The 12,813-nt window shown below is 43.1% G+C and overlaps 1 protein-coding gene and 1 long non-coding RNA gene across 2 annotated transcripts in view; one reads left to right on the forward strand and one right to left on the reverse strand.

Moving 5' to 3' along the window:
- The window catches only part of LYPD6 (LY6/PLAUR domain containing 6), a 129,700-nt gene extending 121,399 nt beyond the window's left edge, over positions 1 to 8,301 (reverse strand). The window contains exon 1 of the mRNA XM_061438373.1: positions 8,186 to 8,301. The gene's annotated coding sequence lies outside the window, so the exon portion shown is untranslated. The remainder of the gene's footprint in view (positions 1 to 8,185) is intronic.
- Positions 8,302 to 8,371: 70 nt separating this feature from the next.
- LOC133260194 (uncharacterized) overlaps positions 8,372 to 12,813 on the forward strand; it is a 29,874-nt gene continuing 25,432 nt past the window's right edge. Inside the window, exon 1 of the long non-coding RNA XR_009740678.1 lies at positions 8,372 to 8,726. This is a non-coding gene — a long non-coding RNA (uncharacterized LOC133260194). The remainder of the gene's footprint in view (positions 8,727 to 12,813) is intronic.

Here is a 12,813-nt window from a genome sequence, read left to right on the forward strand (position 1 = left end):
TCAATACCTAGAGTGTATTCCTAGGAAACAAAAGCAAGGAAGGGTCTTTGAGGAGAACAGTCACAGTTGGCAGTATTTGTTTGCTCTTGGTAGACATTCAGGGACTAAAGGCACATGGCAATTGTCATAAACTACAAAGCCAAAGGGGCCTCCCAGGTGGCACTAGTGGTAAAGAACCCACCTGCCAATGCAGGAGACTCAAGGGAGGCTGGTTCAATCCTTGGGTTGGGAAGATCCCCTGAAGTAGGAAATGGCAACCCCCTCCAGTATTCTTGCCTGGAAAATTCCACAGACAGAGGAGCCTGATGGGATATGGTCCATGGGCTTGTAAAGAGTCAGGCATGACTGAGCACACACAGCACACACAAAACCACAACCTATCTTTTCCATCTAAATCAATCTTCTGCAATTCCCCCTCTTCCTCCTCCCTATCCCCCAGCCCATCCCTAAACTTTATAGCTTTTTCTCTATGAAAGCAGTAAGTCTCTTCAACACACTCATTGAAGGCTTACTCTGTACAAGACAATGTACTCATGCAAGCATTCAACAGAAATAAGACATGATGTATATCATAAGCTAGAATGTAAAAATCAGTACGCTATTATGAAATACAGTAAAAGAGAAAAATGTACATTGATGTAAATCAAGAGAAAAGACTTCTTTGGGAGGACTGCGTTTGAACTAGGCCTTGAAGGACTGAAAAGAATTGTCAGTTGGGAAGTAATGGACGAAAGGACACTCCTGACCAAGGACACGTCTGACCAAGGACAAGTTAGAATTGCTACAAAAGTTTCTGTGGATCCATTCAGTTGGGTGACTGGGAATATGAATTAAAAGAATTCCATCAAGGAAAATCTTTCTATGAAGTTATACATAAAAGAAAACCCATGTATTTCTAATACCATTCCTTTGATCTTGTATGGAAAGACCCTACATCAATGCAGAATATTACTTCTATTAAAGTCACTATTTTTAAGAGTTAATATTTTTAGAACACTTGAAAGTCAACTTTTCTATCTTTTAAGATAAAAAAATTTTAAGAAATTAAATGTATTCTACATGGATAATCAAGTCAAAGAACAGGAAGGATCTACATAGTAAGAAAAAAACAAATTCCAGGGAGATATGTTAGATGTTTTAAATTTCTTGTTACAGATCTCCAAGAACTCTGTCTTGTTAACTCAGTTTCTTCTAAATACCAATATTAAGGCACAGTTTTATTAGATCAGTATTATTGGGTAGTTTTAAATGTCAAAAAATATATGTTGGTTCCTACTCACCTGGGAATTTAATTAGTGTAACCCCTTGATTTTATAGTTGAAGCAAATGAAGCCCAGACACTGGGTGCCTAACTTGCTAAAGGTCAGTCAGCTAGTTAATAGTAACCAGTTAAATTGGAGGAAACTATATAATTTGCCTAAGGACACACTTGCCTAAGGTCTGGCAACTGGTGGGGCTGGAATTACAACATGGGAGATTTCTGGCTTCTAAGGTTGTTCTACACGGCTCTCTCTCCCAATGGAAAACTAACAATAATCCCTCATAAGCAGGTAGAGTCCTGTAGATGAAAAGCCATACAAATAAAAAGTAGAGTAATAAATGCTATTATTACAAGTGCAAGTAAGTGTATATTATCTAAATCGCTTTAATGGCATAAGTGACGTGAAGTGAAGTCCCGCAGTCGTGTCCGACTCTTTGCGACCCCATGGACTGTAGCCTACCAGGCTCTTCAGTCCATGGGATTTTCCAGGCAAGAATACTGGAGTGAGTTGCCATTTCCTTCTCCAGGAGATCTTCCCGACTCAGGGATTAAACCTGGGTCTCCGCATTGTAGGCAGACGCTTTACCGTCTGAGCCACCAGGGAAGTGGTGGTGGCATAAAGAAACAAGTATTTCTAGGCATCGTGATGCAAACAATGTGTACATTTGCTAGTTTATATACTATTTGGTACTTTTTAAGAAGGAGGGAAATAAGATAAGGACAATGCAATCTTTATTTATCCTGCTTTTTAGAGCATAAAAATATTAAGCAATATATTTTTGAAAATGTTCACCCCAAATACTACTGCCCAAACACACTAACTGTATTGTATTTAATCATTTAGAATGCTTAGAGATACTTGATAATTCAAGTAACATTCATGATTGTTTTTAAATGTCAGACATAGGACAATCCTGGCTTTAAGAATTCTTATACCCATGGCTTTTAAAAGGTCTATGAAAAGATGAAGATTTCACACCCAATGCTTCTGTAATGCTTCTGCTTTGCCAACAGTCCATTATGTGGTAATCATTTAGGCATACACCTCAATGTTTTTTGGAATCTATTTTTAATTTTAGCCTTCATCCTCTCTTGGCGAAAGAGAGAGTAAGGATGAGTGAGTGGGATGTAGGACAGGAGATAGAGGTATTATTAACACATAGTCTTTGAGCTTATTACTTCCTGTCTGAACCCCCTTGCTTTCAAATATCAACAGATGTGTTTTAGTTTTTTATTTTCATGAAAAATAATCCAAGTTCACTGTATTCGTAACTGTGTGCATGAGAATTTGACTTCTGGTATGTCTAGCTCTTCCTTTGCAGCAACCTCAAGAGGGTAAAAATGTCAATTAGCCTACTTATTAATGGTAACTAGTCACCAGTTATATATTATGAGTAGACTGAGAGAAAACTAAAATTATCTAATGAGGACATTATACATTGGGCTTCTTTGAGGGTCACGAGTCTGGAAACTGGACACATCCCTTATGAGATGCTGGAAGCTTTGTCAACACAACTGTTACAAGAGATATCAACTTCCATTAACTTGGTTCGTCATATCCTGACGGTGGTGGGTGGTGCAGTTGCTAAGTCATGTCTGACTCTTTGCGACCCCATGGACTGTAACCTGCCAGGCTCCTTTGTCCATGGGATTTCCCAGGCAAGAATACTGGAGTGGGTTGCCATTTCCTTCCCCCAGGGAAGAGGGTATTGTGCCTGCTTGTGTGCTAAGTCACTTCAGCCGTGTCCGGCTCTTTGCAACTCCATGGACTGTAGCCCATCAGGCTCCTCTAGTCCATGGAATTCTCTAGACAAGAATACTGGAGTGGGTTGCCATGTCCTTCTCATATCCTGATAATTATGGCAAAAATGGAACGTCTTTTCATTTCCCAGTTCTCACTATCTAAAGAAAGCACAGTGTTCATCTTCAGTCATACTTTTTCTTAGTACCAAATACAAAAAAAAAAAAAAAAATTTAAACTTGCTGCCTTTCATATATAGGGAATTCATGGGGCAAATAGAGGCACTTTTTTCAACTTACAGATTTGCAGAAGACATAAAAATGATAATCAGATGAACCTTTCTTAAGACTATATGAAATCTATAGGCTACAACACTATATCTTATTTTCATAATACTTTTTTACTAAGAGCAATACACGTTCATTGAAGAAAATCTGGAAAGTACTTAAGTAAAAGAAGACAATAAAAACACTTGTAATCTCATACACACTAGTAGTGTACTGTTAGTTGCTCAGTCGTGTCTGACTCTTTGTGGCCCCATGGACTGTAGACTGCCAGGCTCCTCTGTCCATAGAATTCTGCATGAAGAATACTGGAGTGGATAGTCATTCCCTTCTCCAGGGGATCTTCCAAATCCAGGGATCAAACCCGGGTCTCCTGCATTGCAGGTAGATTCTTTACTGCCTGAGTCACCAGGGAAGCCCTATAATCTCATAATACCCAGAGACAATTACTATTAATGTATTGATGCATTTCTTTCTATATAGAAAGATGAACAGATAAGTACAGAGAATTTATACAAACTTACTCAACTACACATTTTAATAGTATCACACTAATATAAAATTTTATATCCTTCTCTTAACATTGACTTTAACTTGGTGGACACATCTTTCAAAAGAGAGCTGTGAGAATATTATCCAGCTATTTTGACTGCTGACGGGAATGGAATTTAAAACCATTTCCTACAAATGTGCTTGGGATTGCTTTTCCCAAGTACACTTATCTTCAATCTTCCATTTTGACTTTAATCTTCTATTATTTTTCTTCCCATTTAGGTTGTCTTTTAAATTATTCCTATGGTTCAACTTTATCAGCATAGTTTTCACTTACTCTTAAGAACTACATACCATCTGTAGACATTTATAAAAGTTAAAATAAAACCATCCCCAAACTAGTTCCCAGAAGAGCCTACCTGTCCACTCAGAAAAGTGTCTATTTATCTCCAGTTTGTTTCTAATTCCTTGGCCAAACAAAAAAGTCCTGAATAGGGAGAGAACCAGTATTTGAAATCTAGTCAAGCTTTCTGAAAGCTTAAAACACATACCCTTTCTGCAACACTTTAGCTACAAATATATTCCCTTAAACTCTTAACACGTGATTTCCCCTTTCTCCAAAATAAGTTATATTACTGTAATCTATGTTCACTTTGAACACTGATCTCACAGTTGTCCATAGGGACATGGATCTGGCTTGATGGCTTCAGGGTCCTCCCTGAAACTCCTCCCCTGACAAGAGCCCCTCAAGTCTTCCAGCCAATGCCCTGGAGAGCTGTCACTTACACACTAAGGTTCAACACACTTGGATGATGACCATCTTGGAGACTTAGTATCTAGTCTGTTGATTAGGTCGAGAATATCCTTGGCACTTGCCATTTCTCAATCTATTATTTACAGTGCATTTACTGCCTGAGAAAGCCTGGGTATAGGAATATTATTCAGCAAAAGCAGAAGCTAAGAATTCATTTACATTGTGTTCTCTTTTTATATATCTGAGTGTATGTCTGGTACACTGCAAGCCAGGTACTTCTACAATTCTCATTTCACAATATATGAGTCTTTCATCATTATTTGGGGGATCCATTGCAAGAATTTGTCCGCATTCATTTTTGGCTACCTCATTTTTAGTATGCTTGGGATCTGTCACCCTCCACTGTCTTAATTTAGTAAACTGACCCTTCAAATATTTCTGCCTACATTAATGCAAACAAAATTAATACTACTCATCTTAATAAATATTATGTAACATATTATGCAATGTATCTTGAACAACAGTTGTCCAAGAAAAGATCTGCAAATGATGGATTTTTAATAAATAATCATGTAGGCAGATAACTGTAAGCTCCTTATTGCTAGCTATGCAAGTAAAAACATGATTTCTCTTTAATCAATGTCTTCTGTTGCATTTGCAAACTAGTTAATGAGGATTTCAGGACTTTTGATAAGTGGGTTCCCCGCCCCCCAGAGTGGTTCTGGGTTTATTTAAGTAATGTTTTGTTCAATTCTTTTTAAAATTCAAATGACACTAACAAAACAATCATTTATTAGAGCTTCACTATAATTGTCTATTAAACGTATGAGGAGTTTCTACTTACAGAGTTGCAGACCTACATATTTCTCAAACATCTCTGCCACTGTCACTTGATTTTTCTGAAGCATTACCCTAAGTACCCGGTGGCTCAGCAGTAAAGAATCCGCCTGCAATCAAGGAGACATGGGTTCGATCCCTGTGTCGGGAAGATCTCCTGGAGGAGGACATGGCAACCCACTCCAGTATTCTTACCTAGGAAGTCCCATGGACAGAGGAGCCTGGCAGACTACAGTCCATAGGGTAAAGAAGAGGATAAAACTGAAGTGACTTAGCACACAACATAAGTACAGGGCTTCCCAGGGGGTACAAGTGCTAAATACACACACACACACACACACACACACACACACACACACACACACACCCTGTCTGCCAATGAAGTAGACATAAGAGCCACAGGTTTGATACTTGGTTCAGAAAGATCCTCTGGAGAAGGGCATGGCAACCCATTCCAGTACTCCTGCCTGGAAGAATCCCAGGGACAGAGGAGCCTGGCAGGCTACAGCCAATGGGGTTGCAGAGTTAGACACAGCTGAAGTGACTTAGCACGAAAACACCATAAGGACATCATTCTTTAGGGTTTTGATTACTTGTATATTTAACAACTCATTAATAAAAATAATATGCCCCTTTGAAAAACATAGTTCCTTAAAACCCATTATTAGCTTTCTCCCTAAATGTTTATCAGCCCACATATAGTGGGAGCTAAGTGGTACTTTGCAGAGAAAAGCCTTTTGAGAATGGTACATAATGGTTCCGTAGCCATGGGTTGAATAGTAAAAAAAAAAAAAAAAAAGCTACAGAAATCAGAACCAGGAAATAAGGAAGCCCAGCATGAAAGAAGGAAGAGAGGGAGCAACAGAGGGAAGAACTTGGGGAAAAAACTTGAACTCTGCTATTCACCTTGGAAAAGTACTCAACTTCTGAGAGCTTCAGTTGTTCCACCTGTAAAACAGGGGTGATGAAAATATGACTTCCTCACAGATACTTTAATAGTAGATCTCAGTGTGCCTTGTGAAGTTTACAACATGATGCAAAGTATGGCTTTTTACTTGGCATCATTTGCTATAATCAGTCCCATTTATGCATTCTGTGCTATAAACATTCATCTCATAAAGACTGTGGACAGCTTCAAAAGGTAGACCCATGCATTGTAACTACCTTTTTTGGCTTGGAAGCACTTCTGACATTTTTAACTCAAAAAACTAATTCACAATTTTTAATAGCATTTGTGTGCCACAAGCTCAGAAAGCTTACTGTTTGTTCTCATGACTTGAGTCCTGCAAAATCTCTTTTTAAACAAGGAAGCCTCTTTTAAGTCCTATTTCAGTCTGGTGCCTTTGGTCAAGGTGGAAACTAAAATTGAAAACAGATAGATGTTTTACATTTAAATGGGTTTAACATAAATGTGTATTAAGCCATTTCATGGACGATTGCACAAATATCTTTTGCAAACTTGGTACACGTGAACACATATACAGTAACCATTAGTGTCTTCTAGAGAAATAAGCTGCAGATCCAAAATTTTAAAGAGCTACTTCCAGTTCCTCTCACTGAAAGAAAATGTAATGTCTTTAAGGGAATTGCTCTAATAATATCAAGGCATCTGAAATGGCTGGCCAGAGCAGAACAGAACAGAGTGGATGTCACTGTAAGTCAATTTAACAAGAAATAAGCTTCCCCCTGGAGAATCTAAACTCCCTAGTCTCCGACAAAGAAAATTGAATTTTGGAGGTCACACCTTGGGTAGGTTACCAGAGGGAGAAGCTTAACATTCTTTTTGTCATATGTTCTGGTAGATCAACACTATTCTACCAACAAATTCCCTCCTAAACATTGCTCCTTCCTCAATTTTTCCTCTCCCCCACACTCCCTCCTCCAAATTATAACAAGTCTTTGGAATCCCCAGGAAATGGCAAATCATTGTGATACTTCAGATGCCGGGACCCACGCTGGATACAACCATGCTCAAACATCCAGTTTGGAACCTCGTGGAGATGAATAGGATCCATGCCCCATGCCGAGGGCAGGAGCTGGGGACGTGAAACTAGTGGGATTGGGGCGGGGAGTCAGAGCGAGTCAGATAGATTCACCAGAGCTTTAGGCTAGCCTGTTTAGCCAAATGTAATCAACGGAACTGCTCTTACTGGAGAGAAAAGCAGGTCGCCAAGTCAAGCCCAGGCGAAGCTCTGGCTCCGTGGGTGAATGACCCACTCGCAAAACTCCCCCCGAGTGGGTGATCGGAGGGCCTTGGGCGTTCGCGCAACGGCTGGAAGCGCCCCACCTCACCGCCCCTTCGGCAGCTGCTCTGGATGGGCGCAAGCCGGGCCACCGCCCACCCCCATCTCCATCCCACCCCCGCCCACCCCGCAGCAACATGTGGGGTGCTGCCACTTCGCCGCCCGGGGTTCTCCCTCCGGCTGGAGTTCCTGGTGGACGCACGCTTGGCCCTGGGAAGGTGCTGAATTACTCTGGGGAAGATTCCTCCAGCGTTGAACTTGGCAGCTCCTGACATTTCCATTCCACCCCCAGCGCTCAGGGACTACACACACGCCCCTCCGGACTTGCCCAAGCTGCGCGCAGTGCGGGCTACCCACTCGGAGGCAAAACGTCGGAGCGGCATGCAGAAGCGAGGATCTCAGCTCCGCCGACCAGGGGGCCGGGAGGGTGTGGGGGTAAAGGACTGTCCTAGCAGAGGGTAGTTGCAGGGACTCAGCTCACTCCGTGGTTGGTCGAGGCCCCGCAGTAGATCGGGCGGCTAGCAGGAAACCCCTCTCCTTTTGTGCTCTCCCGGGAAGCCAGCCTCTACTCACCCCGGCTGCACGCGGATTCCGGCCGCCAGCGGCAGCCCGCTGCCCCATCCCACGAACACTGCGGCGCCCCCAGAGTGTGCAATGCGGAGCCCCGCCAGCGCGCGGCCGGAGCCGGGGAGTGCCAGGAGGGAGAGAGGGAGCGAGGGAGGGAGGGGACTAGGGAGGAAGCGCGGCGGGGAGTGACAGGGCGGCGGGGGGCGCGCGCGCCACTCCCACTCGCGCCCAGCACTCGCCGCCGCCCGCCGCCGCAGCCGGCCAGCCCGGCCTCGCGGGCCGGGAGACCAATCAACGCGCGGGTGTGTGTGTTGGGGGTGGCGAGTAACCGAGCCCTCCGCGGGGCGCGCTCATTGGCCCGGGGCGCGCGACCCAACTCTGGGAGAGTCCGCCTGAGAGCCCAGTGTGCAAACTCCCGCCGACCGGAGCTGTCTCCCCGGCGCAGGTGGGGTTTCCCGGCTCCGCGCTCTGACCTGCTGGTCGAGTCCGCCGAGTTCCGCTGACGGAACCGGGAGGCTGTGAGACCTGCTCTTGAAACGCGTTCGCGGTGAGCGTTCAAAACCAGCAATGTTTGTTCAGGTTGCACCGACCCCTTCCTGTTAAGGAACCCTTGCGCCGCTCGCTTCACCCTGGCCGGTAGCTGAATGAGGGAAAGCCCGGCCGTGTAAAAATGGCCCCAGCCAAAGCCTACTCCCAGGCTTTGCGAAACCCGATGCACCTAAGAACCCGAGCTGAAAAACTTAGTCGAGCACCTAACCCAGGGCAAACCTAGACCTCTTGACGTTTGCAACAGAAGAGCAACCCCTCGGGGCGGGCGACGGAGGGGCGGAGAGCCGGGGTGGTGATGGCCGATCCTCCTGAGGAAGCGAGAGTCGCGTTCTGGGCTTTGGTGGGGAAAGCTCCCCCTCCTTTGCCAAACATTTCTCTCAGTCCCCCCCCCCCCCCCCCCCCGCCCGCCTTCCCCTTGGTGGTATTGATTTTTTTCTTCCCTGGTGTAAATCATGTTTGACTCTCGGGGACTTTTCAAGCCGGAGCCTCAGAGTGGAAGCTGAGCACGGCCCCACTTCCCCCTCCTCCCCTCCGAGCTCCGCCGAGGGCTGGCGGGGACTGGGGTTTTTTTGTTTTGTTTTGTTTTGTTTTTTGGTGTGGGGGGAGGGGAGCTGATGGTGTCCAGGGAAGGTCTGAAGGAAGGACTCCATCTGCGAGCCGGGAGCTCGCCCCCAGCTGCCCCACCTCCGCCAGGTACCTGACCTGCAGGCTGCCTTTGCTAGGACGGCCGCCCCGGTGGCTACATTCGTTTGTCCGTCTTTCAGCCGAGCCCCCTACACGCGCACCCCCCATATCCCCGCTTCCTTGGCCTTTCTCTTTGAGCTTCTTTTCAGGCAGACCTCCTTTGAACCTGCCTGCCTCTGCCCCTCCTCGTAATCTACTCCTGCTCAATATAAAAATATCCTTTCTTTTTCTTTTTTTTTAAATTTCCCTCCCGTTTCCCCTATTTGGAAGGATTTTAGATAATTTTTTTTTTTATTCACAGCTTCTGGACCTCAGAAAGTTTTCTCTTACTCATAGTTGATGTGCACAGGTTCACACAAGCTCTAGATTCAAGTGGGCAAAAATAATTATCACTCCTTTAGAAAATTTGGACACGGGAGGTGATCACTACGGTGTGCTGTCTTCCTGCAGGGCTCGGCACATTGAATGAATTGAACATGAATTAATCAGGCGGAACCTGGAAATGTCCCTCAGTGACCAGGCAGGTTACCTGTGGGAATCTGGTACTAATGAGAACGTGTCCTGGATGGTCATCGCTGCCTTATTTAGTTTCCAGGGAAGAAATTCTATCTTGGGAAGTTCACATCCATGTACCTAATTCACTTTTTTTTTTTTTTAAACTGACTCAGCTCGCAGTATAGTCAAAACTTAACATTTAGGCTCAAAATTAAGTTCAATATATTAATGCTGTTCATAAGACTTAAGTTCTTTGTGGGGATAGCATCCTTAGGATCTATTTTAGAACAATAGGCACTCAAAATATTGGAAGTGGTTTATCTCTGTGAACTGCGACAACAGATGAATTTTTTTCTTCTTTATACTTTCCTGAATTTTCTAAAAAATATGTAATACTTATTAATCAGGAAAAAATATAATTTGTTAATTCCCTACATACAATACTCTCCAGGCATCAGAAGAGCTGAAATATTAAGTTCTCCTTCTACTTCACCCTTCACATCTTTTCAGTCACCAAGTCCCATAAATTTGGTCTCCTGGAATAGCATTCAAATCTGTCTCTCCACAGCATCTCAACTGCCACTGCCACACCTATCATCTCTTATCCGGGCCTCAGCCATAGTCTTAACTGCTCTACTGATCATGTCACTTAAAAGCTTAAGATCCATCACCCTCCCCAACTCCATTGCTGTGACGTTCAAACCTACCTTGGTTGACAAGGCCTTTCATTCCTGTCCCAATCCCTGCCTTCCATTTTGGCTTCATGCTGCCCTACACTTCCCTACCTAGGATGATTCTACCCTACTGCGGCTTTTTTGTCCTTCCCACAGATGTTATGTGACTTCGAGTCCCCATGGCTAAGACTGTATAGTGCTGCAATGCCCTTCTCTTCCTCTCCAGCCCCACCCCCGCTGCACCAGTAAGTTCCTACCTCTGCTTCAAGACTCACTTCAAATGTCACCTTTTTAAATGAGATCCCAGAGCAGATTTAGCAACTCTTCCTCTCTATACTTCAATAGCAAACACTTATTTTATTCAAGATTGATTATCCTGCTCCTATTATGTTCTAGTCACTATGAAGAAAACATACATTGTATTTATACTGCTGGAACAGACTATGAGAGACAAACATTAAGGCCTGTCACACAAATAAAGAATTGCAAACTGAGATAAGTGTGATGAAACTGCTACCTGTGCAAAAAGAAGCATGGTTTACTTTGAACAAATGCCAACTATAGTTCTTACCACATTGTGCTCTAACCTGTTGATTTGTTTGTCCAGAGCTCTATTGCCCATCATATTCATCTATGTACTGACATCCAGAACACAGTGCCTGGCTCACTGTAGGTGCTCAGTAAACATTCTTAAAGAAATGAAAGGATAAATAAGTGAATGGGTATTCAAAGCCTCCACGAAGCATTTCATTTATTTACATACTACAATCGACAGAGGATGAGATGGCTGGATGGCATCACTGACTCAATGGATGTGAGTCTGGGTGAACTTCGGGATTTGGTGATGGACAGGGAGGCCTGGCGTGCTGCGATTCATGGGGTTGCAAAGAGTCGGACACGACTGAGCGACTGATCTGATCTGATCTGATCGTGCAGAATCTAAAAGTCTTTACTTCTGTGTTTTAAAAATTAAAATTATTAGATCCCTGTCTCATCTTTTATAACTGTAATCTAGTTCTCCCAACAAAAATTATCTAATTTCTTCTTGTTTGATGTCATATTTTGGATACATAGCTAATATACTATTTGTAGATAATCTATTGTTGTTAGGAGGAATTTATTCTTTTGTTCTTTTTATAAATTTGGCTTTTAACATATAAATGTTCAATTTTAAGATCCAAACCACAATTTATAAAAGAATAAATAAATTGGGCTTTATCAAAATTAAAAACATTTGCTCTGCAAACACAACTGTTGACAGAATAAAAAGATACAGACTGGGAGAAAATATTTCCAAATCATGTGTCTGACACAGGACTTGTAGCAGAAGATACTAATCTATCTCAGTTCCACTAATCATTAGTGAAATGCTAATTAAAACCACAATGAGATACTATCATACACTTGATATAATGGTTGGAAAAATCTGATGATATCAAATTCTGATAAGGATGCAGAGCAACCAGAATTCTTGTATATTGTTGACGGGAGTGCATAGTGGGACTGCAACTCTCAGTTTCACAGATATTGTAAAATTCAATATACATTTCTCCATATGGCCCAATTTTCCACTAGATATTTACCAAAGTGAAATGATAGGCCTATATTCATGCAAAATCCTCTAAATAAATATTTATATCAATTTAATCACTAAAATCTTGAAACAACTCCAAAGTCCGTCAACTGGGAAAAAGCTAAATAAAAATGTAGTACATCCATAGAATGGAATACTATTCGATAATGAAAACAGACAGGCTGTTGATACAAACAGTGTTCTATATCCCAATGCACTATGTAAGTGAAAGAAAAAGACTCAAAAGCTTAATGTATATACTAGTTAGGAATGGCCGGAGAAGGCAATGGTACCCCACTCCAGTACTCTTGCCTGGAAAATCCCATGGATGGAGGAGCCTGGTGGGCTACAGTCCATGGGGTCACTAAGAGTCCAACAGGACTGAGCGACTTCACTTTCACTTTTCACTTTCATTCATTGGAGAAGGAAATGGCAACCCACTCCAGTGTTCTTGCCTGGAGAATCCCAGGGGCGGGGGAGCCTGGTGGGCTGCCGTCTATGGGGTCTCACAGAGTCAGACACGATTGAAGCAACTGAGCAGCAGCAGTTAGGAATGGCAGAGCAGCAAGATAAAAAGACTTGAGGTTTTTATGATGATGGGCCCAAAATAATTTGAGGTCTGGATGATCTATATTTAGATGAGACAGTTGTTTAAACCA

Source organism: Bos javanicus, chromosome 2, assembly GCF_032452875.1.
Source record: "Bos javanicus breed banteng chromosome 2, ARS-OSU_banteng_1.0, whole genome shotgun sequence".
Lineage (NCBI taxonomy): Eukaryota > Metazoa > Chordata > Mammalia > Artiodactyla > Bovidae > Bos > Bos javanicus.